Raw genomic sequence first — 15,723 nt, 5'->3', positions numbered from 1 at the left:
TCCACTGTTAGAGCTGATTTCATAAGCTATAATAATAAAAAGAAATGCTTTGTTTGCCTAACTTTTGACAAGAACCTTACTGACTAATTAAAAAAAAGTAAGAGAAAAAAAAGTAAAAAATAAAGTATTGCACTAAACCCTATCAAGAGTTAACTTTAAAGACATTCCTCTATGTTTTATTCTGCAAATTTGCTTCTCATATATTGTCAAATAAATGCAATTTGGTAAAAATCTAGTGCTGAAAATCAAGTTAGCCTTCAGTTCAGAATCAGTAACTCACAAAAGGTGCTTGGTTAGTTAATACTTCAGAAGTTGAAATTTAATTAATACAACACAGTTCAAACTGTTCGTCCATGCATGAATTTTGCAAAATGGCAGCTGACAAACAGAATATTGGGAAAATAAAGTAAAAAAGAAGCAAAGAAACAGGGTGGTTCAGAGGGTAAATCACTCACTTTTATCTCTTCCTTGATTCTGTGTTCAATCGCCCTCTGAGGACACAGTCTAGATCACAAACCCACACCTAATTTATCAGCATGGGCATGATCTTCACCTCTTCTCACAAAGTTCCTGACTAATCTATCATGGAGTTTTAACAGCCTCTAACAGAAGAAGGGCTTCTGGCAGGTCAGCTTCATGGTCACTATACAATGAAATCCATGGTCTACAGTCAGAAATATTTTCACCTTTACACCTCCCTGGTACATATGGCTTTGAACAATTTTCAAGTGAGTACATTCTCAACCTCAGTTCAAATGTAATCTACTTCCTGAAAAGATCTTAATAATATTCTTCACCTTATTCATCTCTTTTTCAGAGAAAAGGTTCTGAAATTTGACTCAGAAAGTCCTAAAAATTTTCGCTTTTCTTCAGGATACTTCAAATCTCTGTTTTCCCTTTTAACATAATTAAAAAGGTAATTATTAGAAACTTCACTGATAGAGCGTTCATTCTCTCTTATGTATTCCACCTGAGTGACATCAAAGTATCCTCTTCGCACTGCTGACAGGTGAATAGAGTTCAAGACATCACATCTGAAGAGAAACAAAATGTTCCTTTTTGTTCACAGGTACCATATTTACTAGCAAATACATACCATGTTGCCTGTAATCCATGCTATTTTCTGCAAAGAGCACAGGTGAGCTCTGGCCCTATAAATGTGGTTTTGTCACTGCCAGGGACACGCACTGGACTGTGTCTCAGGAGGTGTCTGGGCTGCCCTTGGCCTGAGCTGGGTTCCTGTTGCCCAGTCTGTCTGAGCTCAGCTCCGGGAATGCTGCCAGGGAAGGGGGTGGCAGATCCAGGCAGCCCCAGATGGACAAGCAACCCCTGGGGTACAGAGGAGTTGTGGGGAAGCATTCACCTCTTTCCTGAAAGCAGGGGAAAGGGAGCAGGTGGGAATGGGAAAGCATTTAAAATAATCAAAGAGAAGCCCAGCACTGATGAGGAAAAATATCTTACCATCAACACCACACTCCTCTCAGTGAAGACCTAAGGATACTTCCAGCTCATCATAAACATCCTCAGTCTTAAAGAAGACTGAAACTGTCAACCTTGGAACACATGGGAACCTTGATGGCATAACTCCAGAGAAAGGGAGCAGATACTAGAAACACTCAGACACCAATTTTGATATTTTATTAATAAGGCTTTTTCCTTTTACTTGCATGATTTGGACTGTTAGAGCACTACAGCATTAATTGTGCTAATACACTTTTAGTTCTAGAAATATCAGATGTTCACTTTCACCCATAATGAGATTTTGGTTGTAACAGACCAAACAAATAGATCCTGCAGGAACACTGAAGTGCAGAATTAGCCACCAAGGCTAGTTCTTTTCTCTGCATCACTCATTTCCTCATACCAGCAGCTTATCCTAGTAAAAGAAGACATGATTAGTCAGTGGAAAGTCAGGATGTAATCAGCCTGTATGGTTTGTTGCTTTCTCAAGATTTCTTGTTAACAAGGTTAGGAATCCTCTTCCAACAGAGAGAGAAATGGTGCTATGGCAGTATCAGTACAACACAGTGACCGTAACAGCTTGAATTCATTGTCATTAACTCTTCACATTAGCTAATGTCAATGGACTAATTAGCACTAGTGCTGTACTTTTGAAGTTAATGTCCTGGTCATTCCTACATTACAGTTATAACATCATGGAGTTATTCAGTTGGGAAGGGACTTTGGGAGATCTGTAGTCACACCTCCTGCTCAAACAAGAGGGCAAGTTCTGTGGTCAGACCAGGCTGCTTAGGGCTTTCTCCAAGTAGATCTTGACAACCTTCAAGGATGAAGTTCACACAGTCTCATTAAACAATTAACTCACATGCTTCACTGTCCTTGAGAGGAAAAAAAAAACCAAACTTGTTCTTATCCCTAGCCTTAAGCATCTTGTTTCAATTGATACCTTTTTTTTTGTCCCACCCCGCTACCTGCAGCCATTTCTTCTCCAGGATGAAGCTCAGCTCCCTGAGCCCCTCCTCACATAGCAAGTGCTCCAGCATTGATTCATTTGATGTCTCCTCTTACCTTGCTACAGTTTACAGATCCCTTGTACTTGGTGGTCCAAGCATCTCAGTGCGATCTAATGAGTGATGAATAGAAGATGCACACTTCCTTGAGCCTCCTGTCTGTGTCTCTGTACATATTAACCATCTCTGCTGGCAGGGCAGGCTGTTGCCTCATGCTCATCTTGCTTCCAGCTGTGTAGAAAGATGAAGGCCCTGGGCTGAGCTTCAATAGAGCTCCCAGGTCCTCTGGTGTGGGTGAAGGTCCCAAAGGAGGCTGGTCAGGTTTAGTACCACTCAGAGCCCTGCTGCTCTGCTTTGTTTGGTAAAGTAGAAATAGCCTCTCTGCTCAGAGAACCTCACAGTTCAAACACTTTCGAGGACTTGACACCTGACCATTCCTCCTAAGCATCCTGTTACAGAACATACTGAGAAGGAGCAAATAGTAAGAACATTCGTGAATAAGTTGTTACTTCCTAATATATTACTTGAGTTGGTCAGTATTATAAAGTGTGTGCTTAAAAAGGCACCTGCTATTGTTAATGTGGCCCAGGAAATATTTATGATATTATAAGCAAACAGTGTGGCCAAAGGTTTCATTAAGTGCCATCATTTAGTGTATTTGTTTAGATCATCTGCCAATAAATTGCATAAAATGTTGAAAGATAGATAATTAGATAATTATATTTGTATTAAGAAAGGCAAAATGGAAATGAATATAGTAAGAAGCAGGTCTTTCCTTTTGAGAGTGGTGTGGAAAAGCAGAAACAAAACCATACTATTCTGTTTATTGTGACAATAACTCCATTTAAAACTGGACTAAGTATGCAATGTACTTAATTACTTGTAAAGATGTAGTTTCCAATAAAAATGCTCAATATACATCTCTGAAAACTTCATTCTTCTCTTTAGTCCAAAACCTACTCTCAACATGAGGAAGGGCAGTAAAAATTTCTCATCCTGTGGCATGTTTCCGACAAGAGACAGTAAGAGTTGTAGCTTTCAGACCATTCAGTGCTGGGTAAGTGCACTGGCACTCTCTGCTAGTGTGCTAATTACCCTCCACTGAGGCCATGGTTTTATTGATCTGGGCCCTTGGCTTCTGGCACTTGAATGGAGGTCACAAAACTCATTTCATGTAGTTCTTGAACTCTAAATTAAAGGTGTATGTGTGCAAGTGTTATTTGTAACTCGTTACTCTGCTAAAACTGCACTAAGTCAGTGTAGTATTAAGACAATTTAATGCCACTGCCTGTGTGCAAACCATTCTCTTAACCTGTGTGTATTAATCCTTGAAATCTGGAGGAGTGCCCTGTCACTGCCTCACTATGGAAGCAGCACCTTAAAAAGGTGTTATTTCTGAGAATGACATCTTGGTGTCAGCAAAATACTGGAGTTACATGCTGTGTCATTTCTAAAAGTATAGTCCTCAAAGAAAGGTCTTTCAGGAAATCAATGTAAGGCCATAAGTAAAAACTCTGATGTTGTTTGGGTAGGCCAGTATCTATAGGGACCACAGTTTGCAGCTGGGAAATTGGTCATACTGTCATTTTCCCCTGATCTCACTTTCCCAGTCATCACTAACTACAGTTAAGTTTATTGTTCAACATATGTCTATTAATATCTATTTTGTATTTTTTTTATCACTTAATATATCCTGCTTCACTACTTATTTCCCATCCTTGCTTTAAATCCTGTTTAATGGAATCCTGTTTTGTTCGTTTTGTTGTTTCTCTGTGACCTCTTGTCCTTCACTGTTTTCTGTTATTTATTATCTTGTTTTCCCATTTCTCTTTTTGCAGTGCTTTTGTCCAAGTATTATGTATTCATTTCCAACTCTGTAGGAACACGGACAAGAGGCTGTGCTCATACCTGTGCTAGGCTGGGGAAACCCTATTTCCACATTTATGTGGACAGCTAGTCTTCTTTTCTCTGCTCTTTTCAGCTGCAGTTACGGCTTACCCCGAGATGTCAGACTGACTGGGATGGGCCAGAGGAGATCTGACACTGTTAGGACTTTCTGGAACATTTTTTGGAAACTCTGAGGAAAGCAGGACTCACAAAATTAAGCTAAAATTCAAGTGTGAGTAGAATGTGATGGGTCTAAAAAGCCCTTATGTCATGGTTTGAGATAGTCCCAAAATCCAATTCCCTGGCTCCATCCCCCCTCCCACATCTCAACCTAATGTGAGATGGGTTTTTCCAGACAAAACACACCAGACTTAAAGTGGGGGAAAGGGAATATATTACAATGACTGTACAAATAAATACCATATCACATTATACACATGATCACAACTATCTCTACCATGACATATGTATTTACAGTGGATCAGATCTCTTCTCCCCTCCAAATAAAAGTCCAGGAGGGAAAGAAGGACAGATCCCTTCCAGTCCTTAAGCAGCAGCTCCTCTTCTGTCCTCCATGCAGCAGTAACTGGGTTGTTGTAGCTGGATCTCTGTTCAACATACACAAGGGGGTCTCCAAGCCCCTCGGCTCTCCTTCGGTCCACGCGAAGGCCTCACCTGTGGACTGCCAGCAGGGACCAGACTCGCATCACCACAGGCATATCACGAAATGCAGGGGCATCTTCGTGAAAGTCCCTTCCTCAGGGGATTCAAATTCCCGTTTGCAGAGCAACGTGCTCTGTCTCCAGGCAGCAGGGGGGGGGCGAAGCCCTCCTCCACATTCCTTTGGCTGTCCTGGTCCAGCTTCAGGACGCCTTTGAGCTTCTCAGCTCCTCTCTGTAAGTACTGTAGCACTCCAAGGCTCTTTCAAGTAAGAGTCCTTCATCTTCCTCCTTCCAGGAGGTCTCAAAGGAGTTTTGGGGGATCTGGTACAGTCTCTTACCCCAAACTCTGTCTCTCTGCTGCTCTCTTCTTCTCCTCCCTTTCCAGGAGTCTTCTCTCCGGTGCTGCATGTTGTTTCTGCTGCTTCTTCAGTTCAGGTCTTATCTCTGGCTCTCTGCCACCGTTTCTCTGGTCAGTCCCAGCTGCTGTTCTGTGCCCATGGAGAAAACATTCTCCCGGCATAACTACAGGCACCTAGCCCAGCTTTATGCTGTTCCAGGTCCCTGCAGCCCCCAACCAGGGCTGGGAGGGGGCCAGAGGCCCCAAGGGGCACAGAGCCCCTTCCTCGTGGCTCACGACATGGCCACCACTTCTACAACAATCAAAACTACAACTCTTCTCTTCCGGTGAGTTTGTGAGATGTTGACATTTCTGCAGGAGTGCCCATTGGGTAGAATTTGAAAACTTCCAGAGGTTTCCACCCCTTGGGGTCTACCACTTTTCAGCCTCTGGAGAAAATCAAAGTCCAAACCACGACACCTTAGTTGCTTTTATTTTTTGTTGCCATAGAAATGAAGCATGCTTTAAATGCATGGAATCATGTTGAGCCCTTTGAAGTAATGCATGTATTTCTTACAATCTGTGAGATCATCTAAATTTTCAACATGGATAGACCTGAATACAATAAAATTCAGGGACTTCAAGGGAAAAAATACATTGGAACAAATGTACAGAAACAAACATTTGAAACAAAATTTGATTTATACTTACAACTTGTGTAGAGGATGCACAGGAAAATAGGACTATATAAGTAAAAACCATGGAATTTTTAGTTAAGAAAATATTTCTTTTGTTTGGAAAATTTGACTTATAAAATGGGATTTTAATTAATTTGTCTTTAAATGTCCACAATACCATTATAAATCGATCATTTAGATTCTTGTATTGTCAATAGTGAGAGATATATTTCCAATGCATTTCATCACTTTGTCTTATGTGTTTTAGGATAAGAAAAATGGTATTCTAGAATTGGTTTTCTCCCACTGACTGTAAAGCCACCCTAAAAGACTTTCTCAGGTGCAGATATTGTACATTTACTCTTAAAACAAGAATGTTATCAATAAATAAATAAATATTTTACAGTGATGCCCTAAACCAGACATTTCTAAGTGTTCCCAAGCTACCATATTTTGATATTGGTGACTGTGAGCATGAAACTCTAAAAATCCTGACAGTAACCTAAATTCTTAAAATGTTATGGTCATATCAATGAACCTGGAATAATAAAAAATGTCTCCCAAGCTGCCTGTAAAATTGATTGTCTCATCTTTGACTTGTTGAAAGCCAAAAGTCTTTAGCTGCTCTTCAGGAAAAGAGCCTGGCATCTGCTGGTGAAGGTTCAGCATGCCTGGACTGTGATTACATAATTAGTTCTGTCAGAAAGCTACTGGCGAGGGCAACCCATAAGATGCTGCTTTCCTTCACCAGGCTGCCCTCGTGCTGGCCCTGCATTCCAGAGCCCATTTCCAGAGTGCAAAGCTTTGTGCAGAACAAATTATAAAATGCTGCTAAACCAGAGTTAGTTAAGCCTCTTTTTCTTAAAGGCTGTAGAAATAATAAGAGCATATAAATAGCGTGAGCTCCGGTGTCTTATACAACACAGCGCATCCTGCACTCCTCAGGATCGTTCTGTAATGATACTCTGTAATGATGCCATTACACTCTTGCTCTGTATCATTACAGTATGTGAAAAAAAATAATTTAAATGAAAATTTAATCATTTTTTTCTTCCTTGTGAAAATTTGACTTTGGAATTCCCATCTTTCACTGGGATTAGTCTATCCTCATCTATGTGTAAGTTTATCTCTTTACTCCTGCTGACGTTATGATGAGGAATAGTGTATCCCTGCTTTTCAGGAATTAGTCACAAGCATAACACATTTTGTAATGAAGCAAGTGAAGTGTGCCAGGCACACACACTTCTGAAACAAATGGCAGCAATTATTATCATCTTCACAACTTCTCTGTCTTGACAAGAACAGAAAGAAACGTCATAGAATCAGAGAATCATAGAATCAACTGGGTTGGAAGGGTCCTCTGAGATCATCAAGTCCAACCCTTGATCCAACACTGCTGAGATTACTAGACCATGGCACTAAGTGCCACATCCAGTCTCATCTTAAAAACCTCCAGGGATGGAGAATCCACCACTTCCCTGGGCAGCCTATTCCAGTGCTGATTACCCTCTCTGTAAAGAATTTCTTCCTAATATCCAACCTAAACCTCCCCTGGCAGAGCTTAAGACCATGCCCTCTTGTCTTACTGATAGCTGCTTGGGAGAAGAGATCAACCCTCACCTGGCCACAACCATACATATCGTATGCCAAACATGATAAAACAAACACACAAACTAAAACCTACAATATATAATTTCTGGCCTTGAAGTGCCCATGATGCCCATTAGTACATTATATCCAAAATAATTTTCACAGTATTATTCAAATAGCTTATTCTGCTGATTTAATGTCACACTTCTATTGATCTAATACTGCAGCATCACCAGAGTTATAACATCAACCATTAACTGTGTAATCTCATGAAAAGGACAATCTAACTTCACTGACAACTGAACACAGTGGTGAAATACCTAATAACTGAAAGTAAAAACCCCCTTCCTATATATTTTACAAGGGTTTCAAAACCAATCCATATTTGTCTTAAAAGGATAAATGTTTTTGCTACCTCATTACTAAAAACTGATACATCTTGTCTTATGACTTCACATGCTTGTTTACAAGGGTTCATGTATCTCCTACATCATGTACTTCAATGCATCAGTTATTATGCACGTAACAAAATTTTAATCATGGAAATCAAAATCTCAATAGGTTTCCTTTACTTATTTTTATTAAGGTATATTGCTAAGAGTTTTAATAAGCAGCAAACACCATAATATAATCAATAACCATTACTCCTAAAAGTAGGGCTGATCTCTTTATTTCCATACTTGCTGACTTTATGAATAATGCTATTGTGGTCTGGAGGATTATCCATATGCATGAGTTAAGTATGTACAAGAACATCAACAAGATCAAGGTCGTAACTTATTGAATGAGCTCCGCAGTTATTTTTGGATCACAAGCACATTTTGCTAAAGCTTGAGTTGTGTCTGCTGTATTTGTTGATGGCCTCCAAGCCAAATTTTCCTATACCTCCAAAACAGGCTTAGGTTGGCCTCGTACATTTAGCTGGGAGAAAGTCTGCAATGGTTCTTAGTTTATCTGAATAGACTGTCTGTCCTTAATACAGGGATTAAAGTAACATGCTTTATTGCACAATTTGCAATGTTATGTTTGAAATCTCTGCAGGATCACCCAACCTGCTGAGCATAATTTCAGAACCTAGTTGTATCATTAAAAATAAATGTTCTATTGACTATTCTACCAAGTTGCCATTACCAAAAATGACAAGTATCATCCCTCAGGGCTACCCTAAAATGTCTGGTTTCTGTACCACTGTACATTGATTCTATGCTGAGTTGTCTGATGTTTGAAGAATGCGAAAAATACCCCACCTCCCTGACTTTCTGCATTTAAGCCTTTGAAATGAATTCTCAGGCAGTGAAAAGAAAATATGCCCCTATGCTTTGCTTTATCAAGTCATATTACTTCTCCCCTTAGCAACACTAATAAAACAATGCAACCATGATAACCTAGAGAGAGCTCTTGTGTTAAATGTATGTCTGAGGCTTTCTCACGATATGATTTCTTGACCTTCTTCCAGGTCTTTCTTATATGATGTGTCACTAATTATTTGCATCTTTTCCAGACTGTCTGTTCCACAGACTATCAAGTTAGTGAAGTGTTTATTTTTGTTCACTATATGAGCCATTGATATATGGGATTGGTAGCTAGTAATATATAAATGCCTGGAGTTCAAATTCATTTTTGTATTTGACCTTCATAATGTGAAACAAGTAGATATAGTTAAAGTTGATGAACTACACTGAATGAATTATATTTGGACAAGTAACTAGGTCTAGGAAACGCTTCATTTTCCTTGGATTTTATGACTATAGTTCTGTGCTCTTTATGCTTATAATTCTCAGCAGTTTGGAGAACTAAGTGTACGTACAGCCATATTTTTGAATTATGCAACTCATCTAACTGAGGGTAGAAATACATGAGGGCCTAAAAGGCAGGAAGGATTTTTTCTGCAGTAGTGTTCTCCATAGCACAATGATAGCCCACTGAAATCTTCATTTTGTTTTTCCCTCCTCTCTTTATGTTACAGACAGGGGAGTGCAGCTGTACTGGGAGAAGGCTGGTAACATTGTCTTACCACTAGTGCCTCCAGGAGGACTTGTGCTAAATTTGCAGAAGGTACCTGTGGCTCACATTCTCAGAGGAACTTCAGGGAGATCTGTTCTGAGAGATTTCCACTTAGAAGAATACCGTTCAAGAGGGCAGGATATTTACACTTCAGGAAATCCACTGTTTAGAGATAAGTTAAGGTGGCACTGCAAATCCTTCCTTAACATAAATGAGGGAAGCCCCTCATTGCTACATTCTGTATGGCTGCCATTATTCTCCAGTGCCTTAGGCAATTTTTGGGCAGACTCTAGGTATTTAAGCTCAAAATTTGGATTCTTAGCATTGTCAGATTCTCACAACTCTCTTGAAGACCTGAACTTCTCAAGTTCCTTTTTTTTTGGACATATGTGGTACAGCCCCAGTGTTGAAATAATAGTTCCTTGCCCTCAGCATGCCAAACCTTGTGGTTTGAGCAAAGGGAAGACTCAGTCACCAAGCCACCAGCTTGGCTGAGTGTAGGGCTCAGCCATGCCCTGAGTTGAGTCAGTTGGAGCTGCCTGGAAGTGTCTGTGCCTGGCACAGGGCAGCCCCAGCCACTCCTCACAGAGGCCACCCAACAGCCCCAAATATTTTTAAAATACACTTTGATGAAAAGAAAGTATATTATTACTAATGTAAGATGTAGCAAAACCAATCTGGTTATATTTCTTGAGGCTTTTTATCCTGATATAATGTCTTAATTCATTATCAACCTTTCATTTGAAGAGGTTCTGGGATGCAAAACCAACACCAAGTCTTCAGTTATGCAGTGAAATTGCCCATTATTCCATCATTTTGTTGTATGGCTGAAAAGTTGATTGTGATTTTACAATTCTGGATTGGTTGCTTCCCTTGTAAACTCTTTTTGGTTTTCAGAAGTCATATTAATCATTTTATCCTTGCCTGTGACAAATAAATGCATATTTAATCTTCATGTATAAATAATGTGCTCTTCTGAATGTGCCAAACAAAATGTGATAAATGGTAGGGCCATTTTCAGTCTCTCCTTTAGAGTTCCTTGTGATGTCAGTAGACAGAAGGAGAATTGAGTCTCAGTCCCGAGGGACGTGTTACTGTTGTAATGGAATTAATAGAGCTGATAAAATGAATAATTCATGATGCAGTATTTGTTGACAAAGCTTCTTAAAAGTCCAGTATAGACCAGCTAACTTGTGGTTAGAAAGTAAAAATCACTGCTCCACCTCCTATTTTTTTTGTTGTTGTTTTTCCCCTCTGTTTAACTGCTGTTATTAATCATATAATAATGAATAATAACTGTCCTTCTATGTCCTGCCCTCTAAAAAAATATAACTGAGGAGAGATTGTGGAGTAAAAATAAACAAACAAACAAAAGAAGATACACAGGAAAAACGTTTCATAAGAAAAGCACCATATGATTCTAATTGAACAGAGGGAATTAACTTTTCCCAGTAAGCTGGAATACTCATATGTATGTTACATACTCTGGGAACTTCACATTTAGAGACCATTAGTAATACCTGAATGCATTTTTAACTGTTCCACCCCTATCTGCTCACAGCACTTTGAATACAGACTACTTATCCACAACTCAGATGTGTTTCAACCACAAAATTAATTACCAGCCCACTTGGGTTTCCCAGGGTTGCAATTTCCATGTGGTTCTGGGTAGATGAAAAACCCTCTGTGCTTCTCAAAAAATTTGCACCTCCCATAGAACCAAGAAAACTAACCATGGAGACTGAGGAAAAGGCAAGCCACTGCTTCTTAAGGTGGAGATGCTCACCCGTATCTCAGTTCAACAATGTTTGTCACTTCATATTATCTACTTCATATTACCTACTAACATTCTCCTCCCGGAGAACTAAGGAATGAGTCAGTGAAAACACAAAATGAGGCAAAGCTGTGTTTTAAGAAATGATCATACAGGAATTGAAACTGTCATAAGCAGGATGGAGTACATGCCAGAATTATCATCTGCAGTTAAAGGGGCCCAACTCTATTATAATTGCGTTGCTGATTTTACTTTGACTTTCTGTGGTAGCCTGCTGGTCATCAATCAAAGGGAAAGTTGACTTCCAGATACCATTATAGATGAAATGACGCTAAATGAGATAATCTTGGTTTTAAGTTGGTTTAATTTAAAAATCCTTTGAAGACAACAGAACCCCAGAGAGAATAAAGAAACCTTATTTAAATTATGCAGCATTTTAGATTAAATGCATTAGATGCATTAAATTATTCTGAGCTGCATGCATTTAGTTAATATCTGAATGGGAGGACTATACAATACTGGACCACTTCATCTGATTAGAAAAATTTACATTATACGGAGCAGAGCTAATGAGAGACATGAAGGTGGAGTTATATCTCCCTTAAGCCATCTGGCCAATCTACGTGTGTTCTTAACATTTACTCTTCTGCTAGTTTATCCAAAGGAAGGTTAAAAAGGTAATTTAGCAGAATCCTCAGTAATTTAAAAGATTTCTAATGGAACAGGACACTTGAATTTACTAGACTAAAGAAGTGCAAAGAAGTTCAGTGCCTAAAATTCAAACCTATATAAATTAAGACTGAGAAAAGGACATATATTATAAACCATGAAGAGAAGAAACAACTGGAAGAGTTTGTAGGGATATGATGGTCACTTCTACTCTTTATGCTAGTATTGTATGCTTTTCTGCAATAAATGCTTTGGCTCATGATTGTTAATTAATTCCCAGAAAAACAAAAGTTGTGACAGATTTGTTCTATACAGGATATATGCAGTTTTATTAAAAATGTAAAAATTCAAATACCGTGAAATATTAGTTGTAAGAAATAAGTTATTTCTAAATAGAAGTGGTGCAAAATATTGTAGCAAAATAGCAAATATATTTACCAACAATATTACTGACATGTAGCCTTCTACCTCTCCTCCAGTGCTCGAGAGACTGTTTGTATCTAGAACTGCTGCATTACCCTCCTGCTGTCCACCTCCGTGTAGTCACAGCTGGGATCAAGTTCCTGCAAAGCCTCATAATCAGGAATTTATTCCCTCTTCCCACTCTTGGAAACAAGTTTGATCTAATTTAGCTATGTTTTTGCTGACAGTCACATGGATCCTTGGGCATGATGGAGGTGAGTCATTAATTAAAATGAATTCAGTGTAGGTACAGTCACACAAGTACTTCTGCTGGTTCATATGTTATTTCTGTATCTCTCCTTACACACAGTGACCAAAACAGGGGATATGAGACCACATGGGTTTAATTTTTTTCCCTAGAGATTAGATAAGTATTAAAAAGTATAGAACTGCTGATATAAACTGTGTGAAAAACACGAAGTATGACTGTATTTTTACTGGTGTATCATCCCAGCAGTGATATTGAACATTTTCTGCCCCTGTGTACATTCTGAAGCACTATAATATTCATAGATTTTATCTTTTAAATGCAATTTTATATCTCCTTGCAAACAGTATGTAGTAATTTTTTTTTTTTTTTTGCAAAATAATGTTCTTGTAGCTTCAGTGGTTTACTTTATTGGTTTTTAAGAATGATGTTTCTAGATGAAAACTTCTGGTGTTAACATTATTGCTCCATTGATAAAAGTGGTAACACATAAATAAACACTGGCAGAATTAAGGCACAAATCTTAAAATGGATATTAAGGTCTCAGTCCTGAACATGATGAGAAACATAGTCATCGATAATTGCCCAATCTCTACTGTTTTCAAGTGCATAAAAGCTCATGATCAATAAGGAAAAAAAAGAAAAACTAATTTTTTTGAAGCCAGATCTGCATTATTATACAAATTAATTGCCGTTTTGTGGAAGTACCACAGCAGAATTCAGTTCCAAGATTACTTTCTATTTCATTTCTATAATTTTGTATTTTAATTGTGAACTTGATTGAAGTTCCTTATTAGGTTGTAAGCTCTTTGGATTTAGAACAGCAGTGAACCAATGATCATCATTAAGTGACACCATCTAGTTGTCATCATCAGATAATCATGCAATATAATGGTATTGCCATTCAAGGAACTCTGTTCTGTAAAAATGACACTATGCAGGAAAAAAAGGAAAGTACAACCTATGATGCAAATAATTGTTAAAATGATATTGCACATGAAAAGAAAATGCCCATGAAATCTTATCATCATGCAATATTTCTTTGTTGAAATGGTTACCAAGAATTGAAATGGACTGTCCAGGGAAGTGGTGGAGTCACCATCCCTGGAAGTGTTCAGGAAGTGACTGGATGTGGCACTTAGTGCTGTGGTTTAGTTAAAAAGGTGGTGGTCAGTCAAAGGTTGGACTCAATGACCTTGCAGTTCTTTTCCAACCTGTTTTTATAGGTCTCCCAGCAATGAAGAGTCTACCTTACACTGTAATGGATGCGTTTGGTATCATCAGTTTGAAACTTTTCCTTTCAAAGTCACATTCAACCTAAATCTCTCTTGATACTTCCACAGCCAGAACTTCTTGTCCTATCTTCTGCAGACTCGAAAAAAGATTTATTCTTTTCCTTTTTTCACTAGTTTTTAAAATATTTGAACAGTGTTTGCCTCATCATCCTCTTCTGAAGATTAATTTTCTCAGCATTTCTGAGTGGGTTTCTGTAATTTGCATGAATATTCTGAGTGACAAACTGCCTTCACACCCCTTGTGATTCTTGCCAAAAACCTTGTGCTTGCCAAAGGAGATTTCTTTCCAGTGTTGTGGTATCTGTCTTTAAACCAGCTCTTGCAACTTGGTGGAAAGCACATTCTCCAGCTCTGAATCCTACTTTCAGTTATAGCCACTATAATTCATCATCCATTGCTCTAGTAGGAAAAACATCACCAACCTTTCTCAAATACCTTTGAGACCAGGATAATGATATGACTTTTAAAAGAAGTGGTAGGTCGAGTTCATTTGATTAAGTATTTTGTAAACTGAGGAACAAAAAGCGACACAATGTATTATCAGTAAAGTCCTGGAGCTTATCTCTGTCACCAGATGTTACTGGAGAATCTCAACAATTGCTGCTGCCCCCAAATGAGTGTCTTACAGAATTCTCAGTCTGAGACACTGCCTCTGCTCTGCATGTAGGCTCTCATTTTTACTCCTGAGATAACTGGTGAGTATAGCAGCAATATTTTTCTGAACAGTTTCATCACTCTTATGAAAAATGTCTTTTTATCAAAATATATTGTATATCATGTTTATTTGCAAGACAAACATAAAAAGAAATATTGGGTTTTAGGACAAACTTACAGAATACTTTTTGTTCATAATTGTCCTTGTGCAGTGTAGAGCCAAAACCTGACTTTTTTAAAGTACAGAAATATTATTTAATTCTATTATAATGCATGGGACTAGAAGTTGTCTTGCTCTTGGGCTGTTCGTTTGGCAAAGCTCCCCTTTCACCACCCTTTCTCCTCATGACAGAGCTGTGTCACTTGTCATCTCTCCTCAAATGGCACAAGTGAACCTCCTCACAGGGGATGTGAGATAGTGGATTATCCATCACCTTTTGTGGCAGAGCCAAAGTAAAAGATTCAGGGCTCAGTATCGAGTAAAGAACAGTAGACAAGGTAACAGTGACAGCCGTGATTTGGGTGTGTGAGAAGTGACACTCAGGAGCACAAAAAGCATTGACAGCCTGTGAGGCTCTCTGCAGGAGCCCACCACTTCCCTGCAGCACGGCCGGAGATGCTGTCAGTCAAGCTATCTGAAAATCTTATCCCTCTTAGATCCTGAACATCGCCAAAGCTGGATTTTCTTGGTGTAATCTATATCAGAGGGCAGGACCTGAAATGATGATAGCCATTCCTGGCAGGGTGTCCTTCTTGGACACAGTAGATTCTATGGGCATAGGAGAATTAAGCTTTTTTGCTTGAGGATAGCAAGCAAATCAAATCTGGTAGGTTCAAATTTAAGCTTAAAATTCATATTTAAGATACCAGATGCCCTATCTGAGTTTAAAGGTCTCTTTGGACTAAGTATATAAAACCCCATCATCTGCTGTTTTGGCACTGACAAACCAAACTTTAAATTTAATTTTTTTTTCCTTTAAGTTTATTGTTTGTGCTTTGCCCTGGAGATCACAGATGTATGAGGTATTTCATC

Source organism: Pseudopipra pipra, chromosome 2, assembly GCF_036250125.1.
Source record: "Pseudopipra pipra isolate bDixPip1 chromosome 2, bDixPip1.hap1, whole genome shotgun sequence".
In the NCBI taxonomy this organism is placed as follows: Eukaryota; Metazoa; Chordata; class Aves; order Passeriformes; family Pipridae; genus Pseudopipra; species Pseudopipra pipra.
Note: the sequence above shows the minus strand (reverse complement) of the source record.